Source organism: Cebus imitator, unplaced genomic scaffold (assembly GCF_001604975.1).
Source record: "Cebus imitator isolate Cc_AM_T3 unplaced genomic scaffold, Cebus_imitator-1.0 Scaffold30, whole genome shotgun sequence".
Taxonomy (NCBI): domain Eukaryota; kingdom Metazoa; phylum Chordata; class Mammalia; order Primates; family Cebidae; genus Cebus; species Cebus imitator.
Window position 1 is genome coordinate 4,659,400 of NW_016107345.1, and position 20,372 is coordinate 4,679,771.

Consider the following 20,372-nt stretch of genomic DNA (forward strand, 5'->3'; position numbering starts at 1 on the left):
TCATAAAGATTAGCTAATTTGGGAGAAGTTACATAGGTAATAAGCAACAGAAGACTTCAAGAGTTTTAAAATTATTTTGACATGCTGCCTACCTTAATAAAAATGAAGAAATTAAAATTTAAAAATCCTTTGGTGTGAATAGACTTTATGAGAAGATTTAAGTGTAGACATTATTGGAAGATACTTATTGCTTGAGATGTCCATATGTAACAATGCAAAGTGAACTTGAAATCTGCAAACAATATTATAATGTGGTAGAATGTGGCATTTCTCAAACTCTAGTAATTTACTTAGCACCTTTGTGATTGTTCTATAGAACTGAAAGACACTTTAATGTTTTTAACTTTGTCAGTTTTTGCTTCATGTATCCTGGGACCTTTTTGTTGATTGCATCTATGTTTATAATTGCTATATATTCCAAATGAATTAACCCTTTCATTATTATAAAATGTTCCTTTGTGTCTCTCATACTTTTTTTGCTAAGTCTATTTGTCTGATATTAGTATACTACCCCAGATCTCTTGTGGTTATTGTTTGCATGGTATATCTTTTCCCAACCCTTTTCCCTTCAGGATATTTGTATCTTTGGATCTAGGTGAAACTAGTTTTTAAAAATTCAGTCTGACAGTCTCTGCATTTTGATTACGTTGTTTAATTCATTTATATTTAATATTAATATAGTTGGATTTACTTCTTCCATTTTGTTTCATATGTTTAATTCATTTGTTGATTTTTTAAAATCATATTTTGTTATTTTCTTAGTGGTTGCTCTAGAAGTTACAATATACATTTCAACTTACTAGACTCTGCTTTGGATTTATAATAAGTTGATTCTAGCGATTTGCAGAACATTTGCTCCACTCTTATTTGCTTAATTAGAAATAAGATTTAATAACGTCCTTTGTGTTGTCATATATAGTACATCTATGTTATAAAAACACTGAATTGTAAATAGAAAAAAGTCTATTTACAAAGTTTTTCTATTAATCTTATTTACCGCTTCTGTTACTCTATTTCTTCCTGTAGATTTGAGTTACTGTCTCATGCCACTTCCTTGTTCCATTATAGCTTCCTCGCCTCTCTCCTCATTTGTGCCATTATTGTCAAACACATATCTTTATATCATATAGGCACAATTAAATTTTATATAGTTTTTAATTTTAAAAAGGAGATAAAATATGTAATTATGCTGTTTTTTATAGTTAATATAGTTACCTTTGCCAGCACTTTTTTTTCACATGGATTTAAACTGTAGTCTGGTGTCATTTTCTTTCATTAAAAAAAAATTCCTTCGTAATTATTGTCAGGCAGTATGCTAACAACAAATTCAGTCTTTGTTTATCTGGAAATGACCTTGTCTTCCTTTTTGAAAGACAGTTTTGCTGGATATTGGGTTCTTGCTGATAGTTTTTTCTGTAAGCACTTTAAGGGTGGTATCTCACTGCTTTGTGGACTTCATTAATTATGATAAGAAGTCAGATATTTCTATTATTGAAGTTGTCTTGTGGGTGACAAATAACTTCTGTCATTACATTCAAGATTTTCATTTTGTCTTTCAACATTTTGAGCATAATGTGTCTTGATATAGCTTTTTGTTTTCCCTACTTATAATTCATTGAACTTCTTGAAGGTATAGATTGATTTTTAAAAATCATATTCAGGATGTTTTCAGGTATTATTTCTTGGATTTTTTTCTGCCCTTCTTTTCTCCTAAAACTTCCATTACACACATGTTGTTCCAAATGGTATCTCAAAGGTCTCTAATTATCTGCTCATTTTTTTCCTTGTTTTATTTGTTGTTCTTCTTATATACTTTCTAATGATGTGTCATCAAGTTCACTGACTCTTCTTTTAGCTCAAATACACAGTTGAGCTCTTTTGGAAATTTTTTGTAATTATACTTTCACCTGAAGAATTTTAAATTTTTAAAATAATTTCTTTGAGTCTCACTCTGTCATCCAGGCTGAAGCACAGTGGCGTGATCTTGGAACTTCTGTCTCTTGGGTTCAAGTGATTCTCCTGCCTCAGCCTCATGACTAGCTGTGATCATAGGCATGTGCCACCACGCCTGGCTAATTTTTTGTATTTTTAGTAGAGATAGGGTTTCACCATGTTGGCAAGGCTGGTCTCAATCTCCTGACCTCAGGTGATCTGCCTGCCTTGGCCTCCCATTCAATAAATTAGCATTTTCATTACTTTCTTTTACTTCTTTAAACATGATTTTTGTTAGTTCTTTGAACTTATTTCTAATAGCTGAAGTCTTTGTTTCCCGAGTTCCACATCTGTGCCCCCTCAAAAGCAGTTTGTATTCCCCTAGCCCACGCCATACATACTTTTCTTCCTCCTCCTTTATTCCTGTACAAGGGCTATACTATTCTGCTTCTTTCCATGTATATATTTTTTGGTCAAAAAGTAGACGTTTTAGGTAATACACTGTAGCCATTTTGGATCCTCATTAGCCCCCTCCCCCACACCCAGGGCAGGTTGATATTGGTTTTGTTAGTTTATTTAATGGTTTGCCTAGACAAATTGTTGAAGTCTATTTTCCTCGCCTTGTGCAGCCTCTGATGTTACTGTTCAGTTTTCTTTCTCCTTTAAGTCTTTCTAAAAGTTGCCCCTGGATCAACGTAGCTTAATGTTCAGTTAATGTTATTTTGGTCAAAGTTATGCTTAAGCGTCTTAAGTCAGAAAATCTTTTCCTCTTTACTGATGGATCTTTGTGTGGCTTGGGGAATGCTTTCAAAACAGCCCCACTTTCATCCAGGGACTAGTAGCTCTCAGGAGCATCCAAGGGGGTTTAATCTAGTACATGTGTACAGTCTTTGGACCCCCAAACATGAAAGTGATCCTAGAAGGGCCCTTTTTATCTGTCTTTTTCCCTGTTTTATCTGTTGAACTTTGGTTGGGCTGTCTTTTTGTTTGTTGCTAGTTGTTTTAAGTGCGATTAGTCTCCACTTCATTGCTTGCCACTGAGATATCTGTTCATTTCAATAACCCTGAAGGCATAAGTTCCTCCCTGCTCCATTCCAAGTAAAGTCTCGCTTGGCAGGGCTGTGGAGTTGCAGACCTAACATTTTACCTCTCTTGGAGTGATAACATCTATGCTACAAACAAGCAGTAGGGGAGAGGATGGTGGGCCCCATCTTCCTGTCTTGGGCCTACTTTTGTGGATACTCTATCCTCTGAGCAGAAGCTGGGGAGGTGATAGCCCCACAGTCTTCAGTTTTTCCCTCCTGTAATGGCACCTCTGCCTATGAGTAGAAGCTGAGAAGGTGGTGATTGAGTCCCCAATATTCTCAGCTTGCTGGATGTGGGGTAGAGCCTCTATCATATGGGTGGGAAAAGGGAGCATTATTTTTTAAAACTGCATACAGACTAGAGCTTCTACAACACAGAGCTGAGGGTGGGATGGGAAACATCCCATGCTATCCCAGGCTAAAATCAGAGCTCTCTGATGGGGAACTGGAGGGTTTCCTATATTCTTGGTTTGTCTTCACCGGGAATAATGTTTTTACAACATTGAAAGAATAGTGGAAGGAGAAGCGCATATTCGGGCACAAGTGTCACAAACTTGACAGTGTAACTAAAATTGAATATACCTTCTTGAATAAATGCTTCTGGATTTTCTGTATACCTTTAGATCAATTTCTAGAGATTTTAAAAGTTTTATTTTGTAATTTTCACCAGTTTAAGTGTCCTTTTTGTTGAGGAGAAGGTCTGCCAACCTCCTCAGATGCATTCTGGAAGTCTTGCTTAATTGATGTTTTACAAGCTTAGTTTTATTTTAAAAGCAATAGTATCTATGAAATCATTGTTTGATATGCTAGCTATACGTGTTAATACCTCTTAACCCTCAGTGTACTATAAGGATCCATTGGGCCTATTTTAGTTTGGGGGTTTCTCTTTTGAGTAGTTCTACTAGTAAGTATTAATATTTTATGACTTTTTAAATTATTTCCCATAAATCTTTCAAAGCACATAGAGAAAGCTTACTTATTTAAAACACAGAATAATACTTACTTTGTTTTTTGTAATCACCACATAGATCCATTGGACATTTTTGAAATCTAAGATAAATTATAAAATCTTAATGATCCTATTTTTCCTGTTTTCTGAGATGGACTCTTGCTCTTGTCACCCAGCCTAGATTGCAATGGCGTGATCTCGGCTCACTGCAACCTCTACCTCCTAGGTTCAAGCGATTCCCCTTCCCCAGCCTCCCGAGTAGCTGGGATTACAGGCACCCACCGCCATGCCCGGCTAATTTTTATATTTTTATTAGAGATGGGGTTTCATCATGTTGGTCAGGCTGGTCTTGAACTCCTGACCTCAAGTTTTTTCCAGTATCTTAAAAAGTGTGCTATTTCATCATTCTAGGTATTATTTCATCATTACTCATTATTCCTAGTGATGCTAAAAAAGACCAAAATTAGACCAGGTGTGGTGGCTCATGCCTGTAAGCCTAGCACTTTGGGAGGCTGAGGTGGGCAGATCACCTAAAGTCAGGAGTTAAAGACCAGCCTGGTCAACATGGCAAAACTCTGTCTCTACTAAAAATACAAAAATTAGCTGGACGAGGTGGTATGTGCCTGTAATCCCAGCTACTCTGGAGGCTCAGGCAGGAGAATTGCTTGAACTTGGGAGAGCAGAGGTTGCAGTGAGCTGAGGTCATGCCACTGCACTCCAGCCTGGACAACAGAGCGAGACANAAAAAAAAAAAAAAAAAAAAAAAAAAAAAAAAAAAAAAAAAAAAAAAAAAAAAAAAAAAAAAAAAAAAAAAAACCAAAAACAAAAACCAAAAACAAAAACCAAATTAATATGAAAATAAAAAGATTAATGATACTACCTAGATACAATAGTGAAATGAATCATCTTTGTTATCCTTCAGTTTTATTATGTTGCCTAAAGTATCACATCTGTCAAAAGGATAAAAGAAAACAGGAAATACTCTTTGTAGTCAACTTTTAACTTTCACCGAACACAAATGAGAATTCAGAATTTTCTGATTTCTTACCTATATGGCAAAAATAAAATTTACAAAAAATTCATTTCTCGATTATTAGACATATGAGAAGACGAATGCAAAGAAACAGCATGACTCTATACTCAAAATGATGCTCAAATTGACTGGCAAAATCTTAGGCCATGATACTGTAGCTCACAATATCCTAAGTGATTTTTCTTTTTCTAAAGTCAGGAATCTATGCATATGTAATATAATTCTAAGGAAAAAAAAAAAGGAAATATGCCATTCTTATCCAGTTAGTTATGGAATGAAAACTTTATGTAATATTTTGTAATATCTCATGTTTTTAAAAGAACATATCCATTATCCTTTCATTTTCATGATACTTTTGTGAACTTGTTCATTCTTAACCAGGCCCTATAGGTTTTCTCATTTCAGAGAATGGCAAGTTGAGGCTGACAAGGATCTTTAGAATCAGAGTCAGGGCCTAAAAATCCTAGAGCTCATTTCAAAGTCCATTCCAGTTCATGGCACAAGCTCCTCCCATGAAAAGTGATGGTCAGGGTAGGGAAGGAGTTTAAATCATGTCATGATCAAAATTAAAGCAATATGCTTCTCAAATTCTAATATGCATACTCATCACCTGAGGATCTTGTAAGGATAAAGATTTTGATTCAGTAGGTATATTTGTAGCTTGACCTACCATAACAAAATACCATAAACTGTAACTGGATGGCTGGAACAACAGAAATTTGTTTCTCATAGTTCTGAGGATTGGGAAGCCCAGGATGAAGATTGCTGGCCAATTAACTTCCTGGTGAGGGCTTTCCTCGTGGCTTGCAGATGGTGGCTTTCTCATTGCATGCTCACATGACTTTTTTTCATTGTACACACATACTCAGAGAGAGAGCACTTTCTTATAAGGGCACTAATTCTATCAGATCAGGGCTCAATGTTTATGCTTTCATTTAATCTAGTTACCTGCTTATAAGCCCTATCTTTATATATAATTCCATTGGGCATTAGAATCTGGCTGGAGGATGTGACTCAGTCCATAGCGGTAGGTACTGTTGGGGTCTGAGATTCATTCTGCATTTCTAACAAACTCTTAGGTAATGTGGATGCCGGTGGTCTTTGGACCACATTTTGAGTATCGGGGCTCTGAAGTCAAAGGTCCTAGGATCTGCTTTAGTACAGAGTGAGGGTACTCAGTGATGAGCAGGACAACTCACAGCTAGCAGTGTTCATAAGGCCTGTTCAGAAATGCTATTAAGATGGCACCAAAGAAAGCGTGAAGACATGAAGGGAATCTCACAATGGTAGTCAATTATTCAATAAAGAACTTTAGATGAAACTGCCTTTAGCAGGGTGGCTCTCAGATATCTGGACCTTTTCTAAAGCTATGCGAAATTCTCCAGATTAAATGCTCTATCCCTCCAAATCTGACTAGCTCCAAAACCCCTTCTCTGGGACATTATTAAAAGTATGTTTTCAGCTAATGCAAAGAGACAAAAACATGAGTACCGTAACAAGAGAATAATGTTAATACATAGAAGGAAAAGAAAACTTCACCTAAATTTCTACATTGGTACTTGTATTCACTCTAAAGAGGTATGTGCAGCTTAAAAAAATTATCAAGAATCAGGCCATTTTGCCATCATTTTATTCTGACTGCTAATGAGCATCACCAGCCAGGAAACAGGGGAAATGACTACAAAAGATCTGCATACACGTAAAAGAAAAAGGAAAAGAAAAAAGAACCCCCGCTGGGACCACATTTTGATAATTTCCTGCAAGAGAGGCTTGTTAATTCTGGGCTCAGAAATACCAGTCTTCTCTAGTGATTATGTCAGTGGTTCTCAGAACTACTTCGGAGGTCTCTGCCTTTCTTTTCCTGGGCGTGAATTGGGCTTGCTTGGATGTGAGATCAGGCCATAGAGCCCATATTCAGTTAACACTACTGGTCTTAAAGTAAAGCTCTGGAGGCTTCAACTGTAAATGGTGTAAAATCCTTCTGTTTAGTCTGGCTGAAATACGGCAGGCATGAAAAGAGTTATCTGACCTTCCACAGCTTCAACACAGGAGAATCCTTTTTGGGACAATGCACAGGCATTTTCAGGCACAGGTGACATAGCAAGAAAGACTAGCTTGAGGTCTCCATATTGTAAGCACCTCCGAGAGTCTACAATGAAGGATGGCTTAGCCACTCAGTCATTTGTTTCCGCAGCCTCAAAGAGTTCACCAGAAAGACTTAAAATCTGCTGCCAGTGTTCAATGTTTCCATTTCATTCCGCTTAAACCTTACCAAGGGCTAAGTTAACAAGGCACAAATTAGTGGTGGAGGATTAAGCAAATATATTTCGCCTGAAGCTATCCTTCTGCATCAAAGAAAAAGTCAAGATGGCCTAAGTAGAGGCACAGGATAAAAGCGATTCTTCCCAGCATTTTCTTTGTCTGGCTCTATTTTTCCAAGTGAATATTATTACTGAGCTGCTGCTTTCCCTAGAAGCCATGAAGGAAGATTAACTTGGATAGAACCAATAATGTTTGTTACCAGATTTGTTTAAAAGAGTTATCTTAATATTAAGAGATCTTGACCAGCAATTCTTTTGATTCCCAAGATTGAAATTTCTTGGTGATGTGTTGCTGGGGTTCTGGGCTGCAGGAACAGCAGGAGAAGAAGGACAATGACAACATAAATTGAGCTGAAGTACTACAGTTGAATTTAACAGTCACTGAACAGCAACTGAGATGGTGTTTACTTCAGGGACATATCTCTTGAGAAGTTCACTTGTTTCCTAGGTAGGGCATTTCAGTTGAATAATAAAGCCTATCTGAAGAAATGCTGACTTTGGTCTCTTTCTACCCTTAATGCCCTGTCCCAATCTCCTAGGATAGCCCCTCTAAATTGTAGTAGAGGAGAGGGCTGGAGAGGATAAAGCCTTCTTCCTCACTCCAGAGCCCACACTGGACTTCTCCATGATCAGCCTAAATCAAACACAGTTTTGTGCTTCTTTGTCCCTCGAGATGTTAACTGCAGTCCTGGACTGGTGACACAAAAATCTGGGGTGAGCAGGGTCATAATCAGATTCATAGTGAGTACCACAGCTCTTACAGCTCCCCTGCCTGCTACAGGCATCGCTAACTCCCTATATTCAAAATTCAACGTGTCTGACCTCTCAAACTCAGTCCTTCTTCTCCATTCTCTTATGTACTAATAGTGTCGTCTTCCACCTAGTTACCCAAGCACAAATTCTTACCCATCTTCCACTTCTCTTACTTCCTATTCTCCTCTTGCAGATGTCAGGATCATTTCGCTTCCAGAACAGCTTCTGAATTCTGCTCTTCATTTTGATCCTGCTGCTCCTGTATCTCAGGACTTTATTATATTGCTGCAGAATTATTTCTGCTCTTTATCTTAGGGCATTGCTGCCAGGCAGTCTACTTTTGCGCTTTGCTAATTCTTCTCCTAATTCCTTAAGTGGAATACATAATTTTCAGTCTTTTCTTACTTTCATTTTCTCTAATATACTAAAAGTATTTAAGACTGTATATTTCCCTTTGAGTACAACTTAGCTGTCTCCTATACACTTTGGTATAAAGTTTTTTTTTTTTTTTTTTTTTTTTGAGACAGAGTTTCACTCTTGTTGCCCAGGCTGGAGTGCAATGGCGTGATCTCAGCTAATCGCAACCTGCGCCTCCTGGGTTCAGGCAATTCCCCTGCCTCAGCCTCCTGAGTAGCTGGGACTATAGGCACGCACCGCCATGGCCAGCTAATTTTTTGTATTTTTAGTAGAGACGAGGTTTCACCATGTTGACCAGGATGGTCTCGATCTCTTGACCTCGTGATCCACCCGCCTCGGCCTCTTTTTTCTTACAGACTAGATAAAGTTAAATTTAGCAAGGACTTGCCTATTATTCAAGAGATAGTTTAAAAGAATGTTTCTTAATTTGCAAGTAATTAAACCTTCTTTGGTAATCATTTGTTGTTGATGACTTACAATTGGATTATAATTAGAGAATAGGGTCTGTAATATTACTCTTTCTTTTGTCCTTCCAGATGAATGACACTTTGGCTGGATGTATAATTTTAGAATTATGTTTTTAGCAAGTCTTATAAATTTATTAAGAATTTTTATTTTTATAGGTGTCATTTCAGTGTTCTGTACATTATAGTGTTTTAAATATCAGTAAGTAACCTGTTCTCTCTCTCAGAAGATCTATAAGATTTTTTCCCCATCTTTGAAATGTGGGAATTTCACCAAAGTACGTCTAAGGTTTGCTTGTTTTTCCTCTTAATTCATCCTCTAAGACTCAGTGGACCTTTTAATCTGAAGAACCACATATTTCTTCAGCTTGGTTCCTACATTCAATTTTTCCTTTTGGCTTTTTGACTAACCACTTTCCTTCTACCTGCTACCTCTTGTTTTCTGTATCCCTGCAGTTAATATGGTAGATCCTCTGAATTTGTTCTCTAAGTCTCTTTTTCTTCCACGATTTCTACTTTTGAGGGCTAGTTCTGTGTCTTGAGGTATTTAACTCGATCTTCCAGAACATTAACTCTATTCTCAGCAGTAAGCATTCATTTTTTTCAATTTGTCTACTGAATTTTAAAAATTCAGAAATATCATTTAGTTCTTGAAAGCCTTTCCTGTGCTCTAATTATATCTTTGTTCTAATTACTTTTATTAATGTCTTCTCCTCTCCATTAGTTCTACTATAAATAAAGCTGCCATCCTTGGCTGCTCAGCCGGGTCTTTCTTCCCCTGGTGATAGGGTTCTCTTAAGTTGGTTGCATTTTAAAATCATTTTTTTTAATTGCCTATCATTTTGGTGTGCTCTCTTAATACCTGTACAGGTCCGCCTGTTGGGGCATTCTATCAGACAGGGGAGGGGGCTGGAGGCAGGAGGCATACTAGTATCTATTCTTGTGGGCCCGTGGCCACCAGCCAGGGAAACTGTCGCCCTTCTGCTGAGGCACTGACTGAATCCTTCCACACTGAGACCAATACATCCTATGAGGGAAGCCCTATCTCAGTCCAGGAGGGTCAGTAGTCAGCATGACTTGGTAACCTTATAGTTACTGTAGTCAGGAGAGACATAGTCCCCTACTAAGAGGACAGACAGATGAGCTCCTTCAGGGAACCACAAAATCTAAGACCTTCTCTTTGAAGAGGGGTGAGGCTCCTCCTCTGCTGCTGGCTGCCAGGTGTCGCAAGCTGGAATGGATCCAGAAGTCCTGAACCTGCTTCTTCCCGACAGGTCCTCCGGACTCTCTCTAACCTCACTTTTGTTGACTCCAGAGAAGGAAGTGAAAAGGACAGGGGGAAAGGGCTGTGCTTTGTCTCTGGCAGCTGTCCTCTCAGAATCCATGTTACCGTCCTAAAGTGCAGGTGTAATGATCCCAACACCCTCAGTGGCCCCACAATTTCTACAGCACGGCATCTGGACACTAAGGCTTTTGAGCTATGCCCTCCCCCGGCTGGAGTTATCAGACCAGGCTTCTTCTGTGTTTGCCATCACCCCAAGCTCCTCACTGTCCCCAGACCCACACTGCACATCCCTCAGACTCTCTCTGTTGACAGTCCCGAGTCTGGAAGTCGCATCACTTTCCCTGTTTCTGACTTTTGGAATTCTTTTCGCTGTCGAATCCAGGTGCCACCTTTTACACGAAGCCTCAGCTGGGATTTATTCCTCCCTCTTCAGTGTCCCCAGAGCAAGAACTGACTTTGGTAAGCAGTTACACTGGACATTAGTAGACCAATTCTGATTTTTGTCTTACTCTAGATGGGAGAAAGGGCCAGGAAGCTCTGGCTAAAGTTTTAAATAGAGGAACTGGTCCTGAGCATCCAGGGATTTGTGGGCTTTCATTTACAGGATAGGCCTCTGAATCCCACAGGAGGAACTTCCAATTATTTTCTCCCACCTCACGGTGATATTGAACAGAGAGCAATGGGGTGTGGAATAATGGGGACTGTGGTCCTCTACAGCTGCTGAATTTCATGGAGTGCCTCCTTCTCAGTTGCCTGGGAGTGTGAAGAACAGTGAAACAGAGGATGACTGGCTTAGAAAGACCCAGCCCAGAGGTGTGTGTTTTTCCAAAGACTTGTCACAATGGACCACAGAAGATGAACTCTGAGGGGGGAATGCCTCAGATCCTTCAGGAAGTTTGAAAAGATGCATTGTGCTGTGAGGTACAGTCGTGAGGGAAGCTCAAAAAGAGTTAGGGGTTGACTTTTCAAAGGAGACTTGTTATACTAAAACAAGACTCACCCACTCATTCCTGATTACAGACTCCCACCTTGGAGAGACATGCTGGAAATGGTGGTGGGGCAGTGGGAGCCATGGCACAAGAGTGGTCCTGTGGAGAAGGGGAGGCAGCTGGGGGAAAGAGGAACCAGAACTCCAACAACTCCAGAGAACGCTTCACTTGTCACCAGATCTTTATGTGACTTGGGAATGAGCAAAGAAAAGGCCACCAGCTCTGTCCCTGACCTAGTCTCCACCATTGTTCTCTTTGCGAGTCTCATAAAGTAGTTGTTCTCACTGTACCATTTTTTTGCTCTTGCTCTGGAAGCCATATTGCAGGCACAAAAATACAGAGACCGGTATTATTAATCTTGTGTGCGCGCGTGTGTGTGTACGTGTGCACATGCGTGTGTGTTATGGTAATACAGTGTTAGTATGCTCTAAGCAGCCTTCCCTGGGTGAAAATATAATGGCTCTTTCTGGTGAGGGGCCTGTGGCCCCCTTTAAAAATCCCATTGAACACTCTGTCACCTCAAATGGACCATTTAATGGCAAGGGCCAGTGCCTCACCCAGGGCTAGACACATAGCAGGCTCTTGAAAATGTACTAAAAATGGAACAGTGTTTGGTGGAAAGGCAGAAAAGTCTGATTTCCTTTTTCTTTTCAGCTTTCACTTGATTTATCAATTGCATTCTAATTCTTCTTTCCCTTTTTACAATTCCTGTCACATATGTGTGTGTACATGTACATGCATTTGTGTGTATATTTGTACATGTGTGTATATCTGTATAGAAGTTTATGTGTATATGTCTGTATATCTATGTGTGTAAATCTGTATGTTTTCATTATGTGTGGTTCTGTATGTGTGTTCAAGCAAATCTTGTTTTATTAAGTTTTGTTTTCTTGCACTTTGCAGATATTGCATTTTTAACAAACTGCAAGTTTGTGGCAACTGTATGTTGAGCAAATCTATTGGCACTATTTCCAATAGGATGTGCTCATTTGAGGCCTCTGTGTTACACTTTGGTGCTTTTAGCAATATTTCAAACATTTCAGCAGTATCATATCTGTTATGGTGATCTGTGCCCAGTGATCTTTGATGTTACTGCTTAATTGTTCTGGGGCACCATGGATGTTGCCCATATAAGACAGCAAACTTAAATGATAAACGTGTGTGTGTTCTGACTGCCCCACTTGCTGGCTGTTCCCCTCTCTTCCCCTCCTTAGCCTATTCCCTGAGACAGCAGTATTGACATTAAGCCAATTAACATCACTACCAAGGCCTCTAAATGTTTAAGTGAAAGGAAGAATCACGTCTCTCACTTTAAATCAAAAGCTAGAAATGACTAAGCTTAGCAAGAAAGGCATATTGAAAGCCAAGGTAGGCTGAGAGAAAGGCCTCTTACACCAAACAGCCAAATTGTGAATGCAAAGAAAAAGTTCTTGAAAGAAATTAAAGACGCTAGCTACTCCAGGGAACACACCAATGGCAAAAAAGCGAAACAGCCTTATTACTGAAAGGGAGGAAGTTTTAGCTGTCTGGCTAGAAGATGTAAGCAGTTACACCATTCCTTTGAGCCAATGCCTAACCCAGAGGGGGCCCCTAACTCTCTTCAATTCTGTGAAGACTGAGAGGGGTGAGGAAACTGCAGAAGAAAAGTGTGAAGCTAGAAGAAGCTGGTTCATAAGGTTTAAGGAAAGGAACTATTTCTATAACATAAAAGTTAAAGGTAAAGCAGCAAGTTATCCAGAAGACCTAGTTAAAATCCACAGTGAAGGTGGCTACACTAAACAACAGATTGTCAATATAGACAAAATGGTTTTATGTTGGAAAAGGATGCCACATAGGACTTTCATAGCTAGAGAAGAGAAGCCAAAGCCTGGATTCAGAGCTTAAAGGACAGGCTGACTCTTGTGAGGGGCCAGTGCAGCCAGCATCTTTAAGTTGATTCCAATATTCATTTGCCATTCTAAAAATCCTACGGCCATTAAGAGTCATGCTAAATCTACTCTGCCTATGCTATATAAATGAAATGTTTATAAATGTTTCATTTATATAGCATAGGCAGAGTAGATTTAAAACATTCAGTAAACCAAGCTGTAAACAGATGTGGCATCAACAAAGCCTGATGATGCCATATCTGTTTACAGCTTGGTTTACTGAATGTTTTAAGCCCACTATTGAGACCTACTGCTCAGGGAAAGATTCAAAACATTGCTGCTCATTGAAAATGCACCTATTTACTTAAGAGCTCTGATAGGGATGTAAAAGGAAATTAATGTTTTTGTGGCTAACACAACATCAGCCTATGAATTAAGGAGTAATTTCAACTTTCAAGTCTTATTGTATAAGAAATGCATTTCATAAGGCTACAGCTGCCATAGACAGTGATTCTTCTGATGGATCTGGGCAAAGCAAATTAAAGACCTTCTGGAAAGAATGTAGCATTCTGGATGCCATTAAGAACATTCATGATTCATGGAAGAAGGTCAAAACGTCAACATTAGCAGGCGTTTGGAAGGAGTTGATTCCAGCCCTCATGGATGACTCCTGGAGGGGGGTGAGGGATGGGGCTCAAGATTTTAGTGGAGGAAGTAGCACAGATGTGGTGGAAATAACAAGAGAACTAGAATTAGAAATGGAGCCTGAAGATGTGACCAAATTGCTACAATTCTGTGAGAAAACTTGAATCGATTAAGAGTTGCTCCTTGTGGATGAGAAAAAATGTTTGGCTGAGATGAAGTCTACTCCTGGTGAGGATGCCATGAACATTGTTGAAATAACAAAGAATTTAGTATATTATATAAACTTGATTGATAAAAGCAGTGGCAGGGCTTGAGAGGGCTCCAATTTGCGAATAAGTTCTATATGGATAAAATTCTATTAAGCAGCATTGTACACTACAGGGAAACATTTTGTGAAAGGAAGAGTCAATTGATATGGCCAACCTCATGATTATCCTATTTTTAGAAATTGCCACAGCCTCCCTACCCTTCAGCAACTACCACCTCAGTCAGTCAGCAGCCATCAACATTGAGGCCAGACGCTCCACCAGCAGAAAGATTACTACTACTCACAGGAGGATTAGAACATTAACATTTTTTAGCCACAATGTTGTTTTTACCAAATTAAGGCCTGGATATATATAGTTTAGACATACTACTATTGCATACTGAATAAAATACAGCATTGTATAAACCTAACCTTCATTTGCACTGGGAAAATAAAAATGTCATGTGACTGGGTTTATTGTGATATTCTCTTCATTGGAGTGGTTTGGAATTGAACCCGCAATAGCTCTGACGTATGCTTGTATATCTATGTATATTTGTATATGTGCACACATTTACCATGTGTATATCTGTGTATATATATGTGTAAGTATGTGTATGTCTACATGCACTTACATGTATATACATATCAGATATCCACTATGAGTGGGAAACTGAGTCATTTCATCATAGGAGCTAGACTGAAAAGAGTCTAAATGCCACCTTGCTTGTGTTTATTCCCAGAGTCTTACAGCATTGCTGGAGGAAGATCAGGAAAGGATGAAGAGGAGATCTCTATTTTGGTGGTATAGGAGAACACACTGGTATGCTGATGACTGCTAACCAGTCTAAAGGGAGATACTGATGTCACAGGACAGAGGGAAGGGGTAGATGAGGAAGGGGAGTGAGAGGGGATAGAATCCAGAGCTCAGGGGAGGAGTCTGCCTTCAAGAGGAGAATGGGTGAGTCTTCTACGAGATTAGGAAGCTCTTTCCAAGTGGGGTGACAATGCCTTCCTGCTCTCAGGAAAGTAGCAACTGTAGTGGCAGACTTTGAAATGCCCCTACTATGGACTGAAATTTGCCTTCTCCCCAGAGTTTACATGTTGAATTCCTAACCCCCAACATGACTGTATTTTGGGATAAAACTTTTAGGACATAGCTAAGGTTAAATGAATTCATAATGGTAGGGTCCTAATTTGGTAGGATTAGAGTCCATATAAGGAGGAGGAGGGAGGGAGGAAGACTTGGATGGGGAGGGAGGGAGATAGGGTGGGGGAGCGAGACCAAGTAAAGGCTGTGTAGGACACCAAGTAAAGGCCGTATGAGGACAGTGAGAAGGGGGCTGTCATCAAGCCAGGAGGAGAGCCCACACCAGGAAGAGATTCCAGAATCACTTTGATATCGGTCTTCCCAGACTCCAGAACTGTAAGAAATAGTGTCTGTTGTTTAAGCTACTTGGTCTATGGTATTTTGTTCTGGCAGTCCCAGAAGACTAAAGTGCCCTTTAGTAACTCCCCTCATATGGCCACGGAACTATGTAAGAGCATCCTTCAAGGCTTATAGAGCCTTTAGCTTTGGGAAAACCCCAGACTTCCTTTATCTTATGGCTATGGAGACAATGGGAGATTCTCAGAAAAAAGGGTATCAGGATTCTGTCATTCTTGCTTCCCAGTTCAAAGAGCTTCATTCCATGCACTTCTTGTGGTCCGCTGCCACGCCATTCTACCTGGATACTCAATCCCTTTACGTAGAGAGCAGATCTAGCAAGAGAGTCTTTTCTGAGCACCAACAAGTTGACATGCAAATCTATGTCAAAGGTTGACATACAAATCTCTGGACCAGATGCGCAGATTATCACTCACTAGTCACAAAACTAGTAAGTGATACTCTGGGCATCTGGTGCAGAGATTGAATTCTTAACTCCATACAGCCTTACCATGAAGAATAGGTAGCAGATGTGAGAAGAAGAAATAAGGAATCACAACCTTAAAGCAGATTGCTTAAACTCTCTGTGCCTTAGCTTTCTTATTTGTAATGTGGGGACAGTAATATTATCCTTTTAGGCTTGTTGTAAAGCATCAAGAAAGTTAATGTATATGTGGTAAACAGTGTTGGCTCTTTTTTCCTGACCCTCTCCCTCAAGTTCATCGCAGGTGACCTGAGGCAGTTTCTGGAGCAGATGCAAGGACATCTGAGGTCTAAACATGAGCTTTTAAAATAAATTACTTCTTGTCTGAATCAGGAGAAGAAGGTGGGAACAAGTGAAGTCAGGGTGGCAGGTTTGATGGTGGAAGGTGTGGGGGGTTGTGCTTGTTGGTTTCTGCTTTCTTAAGTTAGTGTGAAACAATCCTCAGCTGATGAAGAGCATGGAGAAGGGGCTGTGGTTGGTTTGTAAAGGACAGAGAAGGAATAAATTACATGTCTAAGGGAGGGGGAAAATGAACCTTCTAGAGAAACCTAGTAAGCTTGCTGAGCAATATTGAGTGCCAATTTCAGTCTTGAGATCATGAATTTAAAGTGAAAACAGAGGCTTGATTGTGTGAATTTCTTCCAACATTCAGCGGCCCAGGTGCCAGCAGAGAGAAGGCATGGAGTTGCTTTCTGATTCATTGTTCTCATTTGCAGGGGTGTGTGCCCACTGTGTACTGAAGTCTGCTTTTATTAGCAATGATTGTGCCAATTTTTCATAATGCATTATGTTAATAATGAAGGAAAATATACTAGAGTTCTCACCTTGCTGCAGCTTCATTTTCATTTTCTTGTCCCTTTCCCTTGAGACTACATGTGTAAATTACCAGTTTATGATAATTTAATTTGTGGAATGCTTTGGACCAAGAACCCATTTTCTTAGTTTATGTGACTTTGGGTACTATATTTTCTTTTCATTACCCTATTAGGGTCTTAATCTCTGCCAAAGCAACAAAGGCACAAAATAGTAATGAATGCTGATACTTACAAAGCACTTACTATGTGCCAGGCACTGCTCTAAGCACCTCACATAGAGAAACTCACTCATTTCTCACCACAATCCCATGTTGCAGATAGGGCACAGAGAGCTTAAGTTACTTGCAAGAGGTCACACAGAGAGTATCAGAGTCAGAATTCAACCTAGGTAGCCTTGCCTTAGTCCACGCTCAGCACCTCTATGTTTCTCTAAGTTATGCTTGAAAATAAGGTAAAACATTTGCATTTCTTTAAAACATTAACTTTCTGAGAAAATTTATAATAGGCCCATCTACCTCTAACTGTGCTAGCTCCTTCTCTTCCTATCAGTTTGTGTTTATCTCCCTCTTCCCCATGTCACTAAGGACAAAAATTATCAGTATCATACATCCAGCCAGCAAGCCAGCATGTATTTATGAAGGCCTACCCTGTGTTTGCATGGGTGAGATGAAGATGACCAAAACATTCTCCTACTATCTCCAGGACTCACAGTCTAGCTGGGGATCCAGGCAAATGAACAGGCAAGTTACAACAAAGGATGCAGATAAACCCCCAGAGGCACAAGGCCCTATGAGAAACAGGATACATGAAGGGAAAGAACAGGTTGATGATGCTGAATTTATTTCAGCCTCTGTGGGAGTCTTTATAGTCTCTGAGCAGTTGCCAACTCATCTGATTGTGTTGGAGAAATACTGTGGCAACAAGATGCCAAGGAACTGTGGTCATTTTGTTCTTGGGTTTCCCGAACATGAAGAATATGGAATGCTGGGAACTAAAAGTGATATTCTGAGGTCACTTTAGCAATTTTGATTTGTGTCCTTGTCCAAATGGGACATGGCCAGTGTTCTATGAATAATCTGGACAGAGTCATGTCCTAGGTGTGTTTCTGGACGTGATGGGCAATGTGACAGTGAGCTGAACAGAAAGAAGGCAGACTCTGGAGTCCCTTGCACATCTGTACCCAGACATTAACTGGCTGTGTGGTCTTAGAGAAGACATTTAAGCATTCTAAATTGCAGTGTTCCAATTTATGAAATGAAGAAAGTAGTATCTTTCTTTAGGGATGCAGTAAGGATTAACAGTGAGTTTGTAATTCTTAGTATAATAGGCATCCAATCACCTGAAGCCACGAATATTTATTATTATACTTAAGCATGACAGTTAAAACTCTATGGCAAAATTTTCTTAAATAGATCCTTTATTGCCACAGCAGTCATCTACCATCCTAGTGCTACCTCATTTTGGGAATATCAGAAAGTGTGAAAGTGTCATCAATATGCAACTTAATATACACAATTGCTATCTTTAGAAGATTATCACTGAGCTGTACTTTAGAAGTGACATTATCATTTAACTTGTGTTAGGCTTTCTGTTAACCTATACGATTATAGTTTATTGTTACTATGATCATTATTACTTAATATTCTGGTGAGAAGAAAGGCAAGAGAAATCAATATTTGATTGTTTCTATCTACCAGGCACTGTGCCAAGTGGTTTTACATACATTCAAATATCACAGCTGCCCTGGGAGCTTGGTGGTAGCATTATTCACATTTTAAAGATCAAGAAACAAAGCTCAAAACAGGCAAGAGAAAGAAATAAAAGACATTCAAATATTGAAAGAAAAAGTCAGATTATCTCTTTTCACTGAGGATATGATCCTATCATCAGCAAAGAAAATCCTAAAGACTCTGCCAAAAGGCTCCTAGACCTGATAAACAACTTTAGTAAAATTTCAGGATACAAAAATCAATGTACAAAAATTAGTTCATTTCTATTCACCAATAATGTCTAAGCTAAGAGCCAAATCTGGAATGCAATCCCATTTACAATAGCTAGATATAAAGATAAAATACCCAGGAATACATCTAACCAAGAAGGTGTGGTGAGAGATCTCTACAAGAACTACAAAACACTACTGAAAGAAATCTGAGATGGCACAAATAAATGTAAAAATATTTCATGCTAATGGATTGGAAGAATATCAAAATGGCCAAAGCAATCTACAGATTCAATGCTATTTTTAATCAGACTACCAATGTCATTTTTCATAGAATTAGAAAAAACTATTCTAAAATTCACATGGAACCAAAAAAGAGCCCAAATAGCTAAAGCAATATTAAGCAAAAAGAACAAAGTTGGATATATCACACTATTTTATACCCAAGTATACCATAAGGTTACAGTACCAAAACAGCATGACTCGGATACAAAAACAGACACATAGACCAACTGAACAGAATAGAGACCTCAGAAATAATGCCATGCACCTACAACCAAAGTCAACAAAAACAAACAATGGGGAAAGAACCCCCTATTTAATAAACGGTGATGGAATAACTGACTAGCTACATGCAAAATAATGAAACTAAATCATACTTTGCACAACATACAAAAATTATCCCAAAATGTATTAAAAAATTAAATGTAGAACCTCAAACTATAAAAACTCTAGGAAAAAAACCTAGAAAATACTATTCTGGACATTGGCCTTGGTAAAGAATTTATGACTAAACCCTTAAAAGCAAGTGCAACGAAAACAAAAATTGACAAGCAAGATTTAATTAGACTCAAGAGATTTTGCACAGCAAAAGAAACTACCAACATGGTAAAACAGATCACTCACAGAATGGGAGAAAGTATTTGCCAACTATCCATTCAACAAAGATCTAATACCACAATCTATAAAGAACTTAAACAACTAAACAAACACAAAAAATAAACGAGTATTCCCATTAACAAGTGAGCAAAAGACATGAACAGAAACTTCTCAAGGGAAGACATCCAGTGGACAATAAATGTATGAAAAAATGCTCAACATCACCAAGCAGAGAAATGCAAATCAAAACCACCATGTGGTATCATCTCATATCAGTCAGAATGGCTATGATTAAAGAGACGAAAACAAAACAACAAAAATCCCAGATGCTGGCAGGGCTTCAGAGAAAGGGGAACTCATACACTGTGGGTGGGAATGTAAACGAGTTCAGTCACTGTGGACAGCAGTTTGGAGATTTCTCAAAGAACTTAAGACAGAACTACCAAATGGTTAATCCAGCAATCCCGTTACTGGGTATATATCCAAAGGAAAATAAATTTTTCTACCAAAAAGACACATCCACTTGTATGTTCATTGCAGCACTATTCACAATAGCAAAGACATGGAATCAACCCATGTGTCTATTAAAGGTGGACTGGATTAAGAAAATGTGGTACATATACACTATGAAATATTATGCAGCCATAAAAAGAATGAAATCACATCATTTCCAGCAACATGGATGCAGTTGGAGACCACACTCCTTAGTGAGTTAACATAGGAACAGAAAACCAAATACCACATGTTTTCGCTTATAAGTGGGAGCTACGTAGTGGGTACACATAAACATAAAGATGGGAACAGTAGACACTGGAGACTACTAGAGGGAGGAAGGGCTGAA

The 20,372-nt window shown here is 39.0% G+C and overlaps 1 protein-coding gene across 2 annotated transcripts in view; it reads right to left on the reverse strand.

The window, feature by feature from the left end:
* The window catches only part of SLC9A9 (solute carrier family 9 member A9), a 590,634-nt gene that overhangs the window by 139,575 nt on the left and 430,687 nt on the right, over positions 1–20,372 (reverse strand). The window lies entirely within an intron of this gene.